Consider the following 12,590-nt stretch of genomic DNA (forward strand, 5'->3'; position numbering starts at 1 on the left):
CTCAAGAGTAGCCAACACCTGTGGATGTGATTTAATGAGATGTGATTGGCCAATGTGTAAGACTTGACAAATTGTGTGCGCTTCACCACCTTCCCTCTGAGATTTCAGTATAAGCTTGGATCTTTATGAGCGGAGGAGGACCAGAGATACACAATAATTTATTTTTTTTAATTTAGAGTACCCAATTCATTTTTTCCAATTAAGGGGCAATTTAGCATGTTCAATCCACTTACCCTGCACATCTTTGGGTTGTGGGGGCGAAACCCATGCAAACACGGGGAGAATGTACAAACTCCAAACGGACAGTGACGCAGAGCCAGGATCGAACCTGGGACCTCGGCGCCGTGAGGCTGCAGGGCTAACCCACTGCGCCACCGTGCTGCCCTGAGATACACAATAAAAATGCTGAACAATTGCTATTCTTTCGAGGATAAAGAAGGCCGAGATTAATTTTGAATTGCTGCAATTAAGGTAACAATCATCAAGTGCTGGGAATATACAAAGAGAGGGAAAAAAATCACTTGTTAATGCTTTGACTGGAGGCTCGCTGTTAGACATGAACAAATGCGAAATAAATGTAATGAAAATCAGACTGCTTCTGTAATGGACCAGCAACCTGCTTAATTAAAAACTTGCCCAGATTGTGAGTGAATGTTTACTCCCTCTGTATTTTGAAGCAATTTTCAGAGCCTAACAGTACTGAAAGAGACCATTCCGCCCATTGTTTTGTACCAGCTCTTTGAAAGAGCCACACAATTCGTCCCACATCCTTGCTCTTTCCCCATGGCCCTACAAGTATTCCCTTTCCAAGTGTAGATCCAGGCTGGAATACTCCGGCTGTTGGGATTCGCTGTTCCCGCCGGCAGCGGACCCCTACCCGTGGGTTTCCCGGCGACGAGGGGTGACTTCAATGGGAAATTCCATTGACAAGTGATGGGATCAAACTCCTCACCCCTCCTTTATTTAAATATCTAAAGTCGCCCCTTTATTACCAACCCTTCTGTCAGCGAAAACTCTTTTCTCATCTTTATTTTATCAATACTGATTTTGAACATCTCTAGCAAGTCTCACTTGATCCTTAAACCCAGTTTCTCTAGTCTTTCCACATAATTGAAGTATCCCTGGTATTTTGCCACAAACTCCACTGCACCCTCTCCTTCACATCCTTTCTAAAGTATATTCTCCAGAATTGGACACAATACTCCAGCTGAGCCCAATAGTATAGGGATTTATCATCCTTTTTCTTTCTTTGTACATTATGGGAACGAGCCTATGGGCACGCTGCACCGGAAAAGCATCTCGCCGCAGCGTTGCTGCTGAAAGCTGGCAGACCCTGCTCCAGGCAACGCCCTGGCTCGCAACGCGTCGAGAGATTCAACGCGATCTTGTGAGATGTTGCGATGTGACTCCCACCCACAATGGGCGGGATCACCTTTTAGCAAATCTGCATAATAGAGCAGAGGCAGTAAACCTCACTTAAATGTGCAGATTCCTGAGGCACCTGAGGCTTTGGGATTCAACCCCTTCACCTGAGCTATCTCAGGATAGTGGCATTGGGACTGGTCCCCACCACCGGGACCCGATGGAATGGCACTTGTGGGGGTCTCCCAGGGGATCGGAGATGCCAGCTACATGCACTTTGGGCAGGGTGATGACCTAGAACTGCTGGTGCCACTTGGTTACCTTTGCGATTGGTCCGGGGATGCCTGGCATGGGTGGTGGAGGGCTGGGGGGGGGGGGGGGCGGAGGCTCTCCCATAATGTGCTTGGGCTTGGGGGGGGGGCGGAGGCTCTCCCATATTGTGCTTGGGCTTGGGGGGAGGTCAGGGATTGTTTCGGGGGCCTCGGAGATTGGGACACCATTTTATAATGACGTCCCAATCTCTCGCTACAGTGGGGGGTTCCGGCGAGTGGAGCTACCCACTGTAAAAAAATGGCGCTATGCGTGTCCTCGGCCACGTGTTCCTCGTTCAGGCCCCTTATTAAACATAAGTCACGTTGAATGGCCATGTGTTTCTCAGCAGTGCGAGTGCTGGGAAACACGTGGTAAACGCGCTCGCTCGGGACCTCGTTCTCATTTGGGAGAATCGCGTCCTTTGCCTCTAATTCTAAAACTAAGGCTCTCATAAGCCCTATCAGCAGCCTTATCAACTTATCTTGTGGTCAACAAAGAACATGAAGACTTGTCCGTGTGGAGTTTGCACATTCTCCCTGTGTTTGCGTGGATTTCCATGCTAAATTGCCCCTTAATTGGAAAAATGAATTGGATACTCTAAATTTTTTTTAAAAGAACATGAAGACACATAGGTCACTCTGCTTCACAACCCCCCCCCCCCACCCCCCCACCCCCGCCCCCATAAAAATTGGTACCATTTAACTTAATTCCATTCAATTTTACTGCCAAAATGAAATTTCTCTACTTATCATTAAATTCTGTCTTTGACAAAGAATTATCCAGACTCAAAACATTAGGTCCGTTATCTCTCCACAGATGCTGTCAGACCTGCTGCGATTGTCCAGTATTTTCTGTTTTTGTTTCAGTTTCCAGCATCCACAATAATTTGCTTTTATCTATTAAATTCTGTCTGCCATGTGTCTTCCATTTCACCAGTCTACCTCTGTCTTCTCGAAGTCTGTGTAGTGATATTATGGTTGTGTTGTAATTCACCGACTGACCACTAGTAGCCTCACTAGAAATGAAATGAAAATGGCTGATTGTCACAAGTAGGCTTCAAATGAAGTTACTGTGAAAAGCCCCCAGTCGCCACATTCCGGCGCCAGTTCGGGGAGGCTGGTACGGGAATTGAACTGTGCTGCTGGCCTGCCTTGGTCTGCTTTCAAAGCCAGCGATTTAGCCCAGTGTGCTTTTGTATATAAGTGAATGTAAAAGTCAGCTGACCTCAGACTGACTGGAGAGCTGAAGAGATTGTGCACGATTATTCTCTTAATCATCCGTTGTTTTGTATATTGTTTACACACAGATAATATTAATAAATCGTTTATAGCTTTAGCTACATGTGTTCTTGCAATAAATCAGGCCATCTGCCAAAAACATTCTTTGGTACCAGGATTGGATGGTATTAAACACTGAGGAAAAAAACAAGCCTGCCACTGAGATTTAAAGATTTTGCACACTGCAGAATTAACAACATGGAGTTGTTGAAGCCACCAAAGAGTCTCAGCTTTCATGGTAATGGGGACAGTAACCGGCAAGTGTTTAAACAACAATTTAATCTGTTTCTTACTGCAATAAATTTAGAAGATCAATCAGATTCATGCAAGGTGGTGATCATAGAATTTACAGTGCAGAAGGAGGCCATTCAGCCCATTGAGTCTGCACCGGCTCTTGGAAAGAGCACCCTATCCAAGGTCAACACCTCCACCCAGTAACCCCACCCAACACTAAGGGCAATTTTGGACACTAAGGGCAATTTATCATGGCCAATCCACCTAACCTGCACATCTTTGGACTGTGGGAGGAAACCGGAGCACCCGGAGGAAACCCACGCACACACGGGGAGGATATGCAGACTCTGCACAGACAGTGACCCAAGCCGGAATCGAATCTGGGACCCTGGAGCTGTGAAGCAAATTTGCTATCCACAATGCTACCGTGCTGCCCTAATGATGTTCCTCACAGCGACAGGGCCGAAGTAATTGTTGTATTTTATATGCTTAATTTTGCAATCGATGAAGATCGGAAACATTTTAACGAAGTAATAAAGGTTTGATGGCCATTGCAGCCCCAGAAAGAATGAAATTTGTGAACACTTTGTGTTTAGATCATGTTTACAGAAGACAGGAGTGTCCATAGATCATCTCATCACTGATTTAAAGTTAAAAGCTAAAACCTGTAATTTTTCTGTGATGGAATCTTCCATGATTCGGGACCTGATTGTGTTTGGTGTGAATGAAAATAAGCTGAGTGAACGGCTGTTGATTGAATGAAGCTGTCTTTGGAACAAACAATTAAGTTTTGTTTTGCTCACAAGCTAGCAGCACAGCATTCGGAAATGTTTCTCAGTAATGATGTCCAAAGATGTGCAGGTTAGGTGAATTGGCCATGCTAAATTGCTCTTAGTGTCCAAAATTGCCCTTAGTGTTGGGTGGGGTCACTGGGTTATGAGGATAGGGTGGAGGTGTGGGCTTGGGTAGGGTGCTCTTTCCAAGAGCCGGTGCAGACCCGATGGGCCGAATGGCCTCCTTCTGCACTGTAAATTCTACGAAAATGGCAGCACCTTCTTGCGCCCGGTGGCCACCCTTTAAAAGGCGGGAAACATCCGAACAAAGGCGGGAATGTTCCTGCAGCTCCTCGCACACCAAAAAAACAGGTTAAAGATCAGGATGAAGTATTTCTGTGCAAAAGATGTAGTCAAAGGCACAAATTAAGGCAGTGTCCAGCTTTTGGCAAGTTTTGTTCCAGATACAAAGGAAAATTTCACTTAGCTCAGAATTGTTACTCCAAGCCCAACCCCAGACCAGTCAGCACAGTGGAAGATGGAGTATCCAGTGATGAAACTCATTGTTTCTTGGAGTAATAACACAGAAGAATAATTTTTTGGAGACATCAAAAGTCTCCAGCACTTAAAGAACTGTAAACTGATACTCCAGTTAAAATAAATGAGGTTGATGAGGACAATGGCTGCTACCATTTGAATGGTTCAATTGAAGTTAGACACTGGTGCCAAATCCAATTTAATCAGCATTACTGATGTTAAAAATCTAAAAATTCAACCAATTAGAAGATATCACAAAATACCTCTGAGAAATTATAATGGTTCAAGCATTAAATGTTATGGTGCTTGAGATCGGAATGACATGGTGAAGAACACAGTTTATTCCGTCCCATTCTATATTGTATCCAAGGGCTTGGATTTATTATTAGGTGATTACCCCTGTGAAGAATTAGGTCTAGTGCAGGGTATATAGCTTCCACAATGAATTGGATCAACACTCCAACAATTCTGAGGACATTATAAGCAAATCAAACGATGTGTTCACAGGTTTTGGTACACTATCATTCACCTATGCGATACAACTCAAAGAGGATTCAAAACCTGTGATACAGGTACCAAGAAGAGTACCTGCACCTCTTTGGAATCGCCTCAAAAAGGATCTAAACAGAATTACAAAATTAAAAGTAATCAGAAAAATAGAAGAACCTGCCGACTAGGTAAACTCCATGGCTTGTGTAAAGAAAAATATTGGTGATATTTGCATATGCATGGATCCTAAAGATCTTAACAAGAATATCAAAAGAGAACATTACCAAATACCAAAGCATGAAGAAATCACATCTGTGATGGCTAGTGTACAATTCTTTATGAAACTTGACTCATCTCAGGGTTTCTGGCAACTAAAGTTAGAGGAACAAAGTACAAAATGCTGCACTTTTAATACACCATTTGGACGGTACTGCTTTCTGAGAATGTCATTTGGCATAATTTCAGCATCAGAAATTTTCATGGTGCCATTGAACACATATTCAAAGGCATCAAAGGTGTACATGTGTACGTGGATAATATCATCATTTGGGGCTCAACCGTAGAAGAGCACAAAACAAGGTTGTTTAAAGTTCTAACGAGTGTCAGGAGAATGGGCTAAAGCTCAACAAGCAAAATTGGAGTAACTGAGTTCACATTCTGAGGTGACAAGCTCTCGTCGCATGGCACTGAACCTGACAACGACAAAATCCAAGCAATTCTCAACATGTCAAAACCACACAACAAGAAAGTCATCTTAAGAGTGATGGGTATGATCAATATTATCGGAAAATTCATTCCAAACCTGTCTGCGAAAACAACAGATCTACATGATCTCCTGCACAAGATAATGGATTTCACTTGGACTGAGCAACATGAACAACAGTGGAAGAAGCTCAAGACTTCACTAACCACCATGCTAGTTCTCCCATTTTTTCACCGATCCAAACAGATGAATGTGTCAAGAGACGCGTTGAAAGATGGTCTAGGAGCAGTTCTTCTGCAACTCGAGCATGATGATTGGAAACCATGTCATGTATGCATCACGATCCATGATGGTAATAGAGCAGAGGTATGCTCAAATCAAAAAAGAATGCCTGTGTTTAGTTGTAGGCTTGGAGAAATTCCACGACTATGCCTATGGGTTTCCAGCTTTCACAGTTGAGACAGATCATTGTCCTTTGGTTAACCTCATCAAGAAGAATCTCAACCAGATGTCTCCGTGCATTCGGAGATTGATGATAAAGTTACACCGCTTTGTATTCAATCTCATCTACACACCAGGCAAATATTTGTTCTTAGCAGATGCATTATCGAGAGCGCCGATGCAAAATATTGGTGGTGAGATTGCTGAGGATGTAGATCTGCATCTTATTTCCACACTACTACCAGTATCAGATGCAAAATTACGTGAGATCCTAGAAGAACCAGGAAGTATCAAACTCTTCAAGAGGTGATGAGGAACATCAACTCACACTGGTCCAGATGTCAATGTATGGAGTTGTACAATATAAGATCTGAACTCAGTATCATTAATGGAGTGGTACTTTGCTTGAACACTACAGTCATAACACAATCTCTTCGCAAGGATGTACTAAAGAGGATCCACAAAGGGCATCCTGGGAGTGAAAAATGTAAATGGAGAGCTCGTGACTCTGTTTACTGGCCAGGTATAAACCAGGATATTGAAAGGATGATCAGTTGTGGTGACACATGCCAGATACATCGTTGCAAGCAAACTTGAGAACCTATACGAATATCTGCTTTACACACGGCACATGGCAGAAAGTAGCTATTGGTCTCTTTCACCTACGAGTGAAAGATTATTTAATGATCATAGACTATTTTTCAAACTATCCCAAAATGGCACTACTGTCAAGCACAATGGCAAGCAGTGTAATACTGCATACCAAGTCAATTTTTGCCAGGCACGGAATTCCACAAGTCGTCGTGAGTGACAACGGTCCTTGTTTTAGCTGTAAAGAGTGGCAACACTTCGCAGTCATGTATGATTTAAATCATGTCACATGGAGTTAGTTGTACCCTCAAGCCAATGGAAAAGCTGAAAAAGGTGTCCATATTATAAAGCAATTGTTGAAGAAAGCAACGGACAGCCGATCTGATCCATATCTTGCAATATTGAGTTATAGAGCGTCACCATTGTCACATGGTAGATTACCAGCAAAGTTACTCATGAATAGAAGCTTGTGTCAAAACTTCCATACTTGGAAAAGGAGGAGAATGTGGTGGTACTGCAGGAAATGCAAAACATTAAAGCAAAACAAAAGCAGTTCCATGATAGAGTGTCTGAACTTTACCACCTCTGAGTAATGATGACATTGAGAATAGAAGATTCAGGCAAGTGGTCGAGAAAATCCATTGTGCTTGAAGAAGTAGCACCTCATTCCTACAATGTACAGACAGAGATGGGTTGGTTTTAAGAAGAAAATATTGCGTACTCTTGAAAAGCAGAGAAGACTTTCACAACAACGTGATGGATGACGAATCTACGTCAGAATCAATGCCAGCTGCAGCGTCAGATAGTTCAGCAGTTCCTGAGCACGAGAATGTCATGGTTAACATTGAATCTACAAGTTCTGAGCAGCATGGTCAAACTTTGAGAAGATCAACCGGAGTCAGAAGAAACCCCGATTGACTCATTTGTCGATTTGGGTTATTTGTACATACTATGCTTGCTGTTCCTGTGTAATATATGTATATTTGTTAAACCAGTTAAAATTTGTTTTGAAATTAATACAGTTACACTCAAGGACTCATGATATCACGTATAAATATACCGATGATAATGTATTAATTTATTCTTTCAAAGTGAAGGGGATGCAGTAATATCACCGTTGTGTTGTAATACGCCGATTGACCATTAGGAGATGCATTATCTCACGAGAATATAAATGAATGTAAAAGTCAGCTGACCTCAGACTGATTGGTGAGCTGAAGAGAGAGTTTGCTTGTGCACGATTATTCTCTTTTTCATCTGTTTGTTTTGTATATAGTTTACCCATAGTTAATGTTAAATTGTTTATAGCTTTGGCTACAAGTGTTCTTGTCATAAATCAGGCCACCCGACAACAACATTACAGTCTGTTACTCTCATTCTCATTGTTTCTTCTGAAAAACCTGAAATGATTCCCAACATACCCAAATTCAGATCATTAATGTATCTCAAAAAAAGCAATGGTCCTAGTAACAATATCTTAATGCTGAGTAAAAGAATATATTTTTTGCAGTACTGCAGGAACTGGGGTAGTTGGATGCAAATGATCATTGACATCGGCGGGACTGGAAGATCCCGCCGGCAGCCAATGGCGAACTGCCTCCACCGGCAGACAGCATGCCAAAGGGCGAGGGAGAGGGGGGGGGAGAAAATCTCGACCAACGAATTTACAGCAGGGAAACTGATCCGAGTCCACATGAGTCTCCTTCAAATAGCTCAATTTCCATATTCTTCTATTTCTTTCTCCCTCATGGCTGAATCTAATTTCCCCTTAAATGTATCTGCACCATTCTCTTCAACTGCTCCCTGGGACACTGACTTCCACATTCTCATGCCTCTCTGGGTTAAGGTGTTTCTCCTGAATTACCTATTGGATTAATTACTAACTACCTTGTCATTTTGGCACATAGTTTTGGGTTCTCCTGAAAATGGAAACATCTTATTGACATCTACATCAAACCCCTTCAGAATTTTCAGGATGTATCAGATCATTTTTTTCTCTGGAGCAGAGCCCCAACCAGTTCAATCTTTCCTGATTGTAAATAACATCTCCGTTCTGGCATTTTTGTTGTAAATCTCTTTTTGCACCTCACAGTTATTGCCTGAATGACAGCTCCAGGAATTAGATTGTCATGGGCTGCCATCAATGGAGGGAAATATTGAGAGTTACTTCCGAAAAAAGAATTTCACCAGAATTTAAGTGCTGCTTGATGGTGCTGTTGATGACCCCTTCCGTCACTTTATTGATGGCCGGGTTGGATTTGTCCTGGTTCTTGTGTACAGGGCATACCAGGGAAATTTTCCACATTACAGGTAGATGCCAGTGTTGTAGCTGTGCTGTAACAGCTTGGCCAGCAATGCAGCAAATTCTGGAGCGCAAAGTCCAGTACGCTTGCTGGAATATTGTCAGGGCACATAGCCTTTGGAGTATCCGGTGCCTTGAGCCTTTTCTTGCTATCACGTGAAGTGAATCGAATTGTTGAGGTCTGACATCTGGAGGAGGCCGCGTTGGATCATCCACTCCACTCCCCTGGCTAAAGATTGTTGTGAATGCTTTAGCCTTATTTTTTTGCATTGATGCACTGGCCTCCTTCATCATTGAGGATGGTGATATTTGTGGAGACTCCTCCTCCAGTGGGTAGTTTAAATGCCCACCACGAATCAGGAGGTTGTATGTGGCAGGATTGAGGAGCTTAGATCCGATCTAATAGCTCTGAAATTGCTTAGCTCTACCTATTACTTGCTGTTTATGCTGTGAGGCATGCATGCAGTCCTGTGTTTTAGCTTCATCAGGTTGACATCTCATTTCTTTGCATGCCTGGTGTTGCTCCTGGAATGTCCACCTGTACTCTTCATTGAAACAGGGTGATCCCATTGGCTTGGTGGCAATGGTAGAGTGGGTGATGTGCCATAAGGTTACAGTTTGTGGTTGAGTACAGTTCTGCTGCTGCTCAATGCCCATCACGTCTCATGGTTGCCCCATCTTGAGTTACTAGATCTGTTTGAAATCAATCAAATTTAGCATGCTGGTAGTGCTACACAAATGATGATGGTTTTCCTCAATGTCACGATGAAAATATGTCTCCACAACAATTGCATGGCCATCACCCCTATGATACTGTCGTGGACAGATGCATTCACAGCAGGGAGGTTGGTGAGGAAGAGATCAAGTATGTTTTTCCCTCTTGTTGGTTCCCATACCACCTGCTGCATCCCAGTCTAGCAGCTATGTCCTTTAGGACCTCGTCAGCTTGCTCTCTGGTGATACTACCGAGCCACTCTTGGTCATGGACATTGAACTCCCCGACCCAAAGTAAATTTTAAAAATAAATTTAGATTACCCAATTATTTTTTTCCAATTAAGGTGCAATTTAGCGTGGCCAATTCACCTGCCCTGCGCATCTTTGGGTTGTGAGATGCGACCCACGCAGACACGGGAAAACTCCACACGGACAGTAACCTGGGGTCGGATCGAACCCGGGTCCTCGGCGCCATGAGACAGCAGTGTGCCACTGTGCCGCCGCGGCCCAAAGTATCTTCTGTGCTCTTGCCACCCTCAGTGCTTCCTCCAAATGATGTTCAACATGGAGGAGTACTGATTTATCAGCTGAGGGGGATGATATGTGGTAATCAGCAGGAGGTTTCCTTGTCCATGTTTGACCTGATGCCATGAGAATTCATGGGGTCCAGAGCCAATGTTCAGGACTCCCAGGACGATACCCTCCTGACGTATACCACTGTGCGACCACCTCTGTGGGGTCTGACCTGCTGGTGGGACAGGACATACCAGGAATGGTAATCGTGGTGCTGAGACATTGTCTTTAAAGTATGCTTCTGTGAGTATGACTAAATCAGGCTGTTGCTTGACGAGTCTGTGAGACAGCTCTTCCAATTTTGGCACAAGCTCCTGACGTTAAGAAGGAGGACTTTACAGGGTCAACGGGACTGTGCTTGCTGTTGTTTCCGTTACCTAGTTTGATGACGGGTGGTCAATTTATAGAATCGTAGAATGGCTATTGCATGTAAAGAGGCCAATCAGCCCATCTTGTCTGTGCCAGCTCTCAGCAAGAGCAACTCAGCTAGTTCCACCCCATTCTCTCTCAGCCGCTCCACACTTTATTTTCTATTCAGATAATTATCCAATTCCCTTTTGAAAACCACAATTGAATCTGCCCCAATCACACTCTCAGGCAGTACGTTGCAGATCCCACCTACTTGCAGTGTATAAAAGATCCCCCTCATGTCACCTTTGGTTCTTCTGCCATTCATTTTAAGTTGGTGCCCCCTACTTTTCAACTCTTCTATCCCAGGGGTAGTTTCACTCCATCTACTCTGTCTGGACTCCTCATTTTAAACTTACCAGAAGTTACTGGAATTAGAACGAGGTGACATTTCACCAATGGCTTTGAATTTGACCTGAAAGTAATTGGAAGAATCATTGAAATATATTAGCATGATCCTCTTCTGGAACCAAGCAATAAAGGTACACCATAGAATCGCCACAGTGCAGAGGAGGCAATTCGACCAATGGAGTCTGCACTGGCCCTCTGAAAGAGCAGCCTACCTAGGCCCACTCCCTTGCCCTAACCCCGTAACTCCATAACCTCACCTAAATAAGGGGCAATCTAGAATGGCCAATCCACCTAACCTGCACATCTTTGGACTGTAGGAGGAAACCAGAGCACAGGGAGGAACCCACGCAGATGCCCACATCCCATGAATGAAAAAAAGAAGAAACAGGGAGAATGTGCAAACTCAACAGAGATAGTCACCCAAGGTTGGAATTGAACCCAGGCTCCTGGCACTGTGAGGCAGCAATGCTAAGCACTCTGTCACCGTGCCACTATTCCAAGTTAAGCTGTGATTATAGGAAAAGTAGACATAGCTACAGAAACCAAGGCAAAATTAGTTCAGGACTGGAGGTAAGTACAGAGTGAGGAATACTTGATTGGTAGGTGATGAAGGATTATAGGTTTGAGGTGGAATGAATCAGGTGGACTAATGGCCTCCTTTGCCCTGTAATCATTTACATCTCTGCTGGACTCAACCTCCACAGATGCTGCCTGACCTGCTGAGTGGTTTTTTGCTTTCTTTCTGATATCCAGCATCCTCAGTATTTTGCTCTGTCCTTTAATTTGTCATTGTCTGTGGGATCACTGCATATTTAACAAAAATTTACCAATATAACTTTATAGTTGTCGAAGATTGCATCACAACATAATTGCTCTTACAGCCATTGCAAATGTTTATAATAATGTTCTTTGGAATCTGAGTTGGGTTCTACCTCTGTAATCACATCCAATGAAAAGCCTCCTATATCTCTGCACTCCTTCAATTCTGGCTTCTTCCCCAGCCCCGATTTTCATTGCTCCACTTTTGCATCACTGCCTAGGCCCTACGCTCACTAATTTCTCTTTTAACCTTTGCTTCTCTACCTCGCTCTCTTCCTTCAAGATTCTCCTTAAAATCAAGTTATTTGACCAAGATTTTGGTTACCTGCCCTACTCTCCATATTTACTCAGTGTTATATTTTGTCTGATAACATTCCTGTGAAGCGACCTTTGATGTTTAAAAAAATATTTTATTCTCCTCCTTTTTCACATTTTCTTCCAAATTTACATCCACCAACAATAATCAGTAACAAATATGTCAATCCCCATATCACTAACAACAATCCCATCCTCCCACCAAACCCCAAACATTAGCCCGCATGTTTACATAAACAAATGACAAAAAGGAATCAGAAATCACCCATAGTCACCCTTAATACACACATCCCCCCTCCACCCAACCCTCCCAACCATCCCCCCCAACTAATGTTCGATGTTATCCAGTTCTTGAAAGTACATAATGAATAATGCCCATGAATTGTAG

The sequence above is a fragment of the Scyliorhinus torazame genome, chromosome 10 (genome assembly GCF_047496885.1).
Source record: "Scyliorhinus torazame isolate Kashiwa2021f chromosome 10, sScyTor2.1, whole genome shotgun sequence".
Taxonomy (NCBI): domain Eukaryota; kingdom Metazoa; phylum Chordata; class Chondrichthyes; order Carcharhiniformes; family Scyliorhinidae; genus Scyliorhinus; species Scyliorhinus torazame.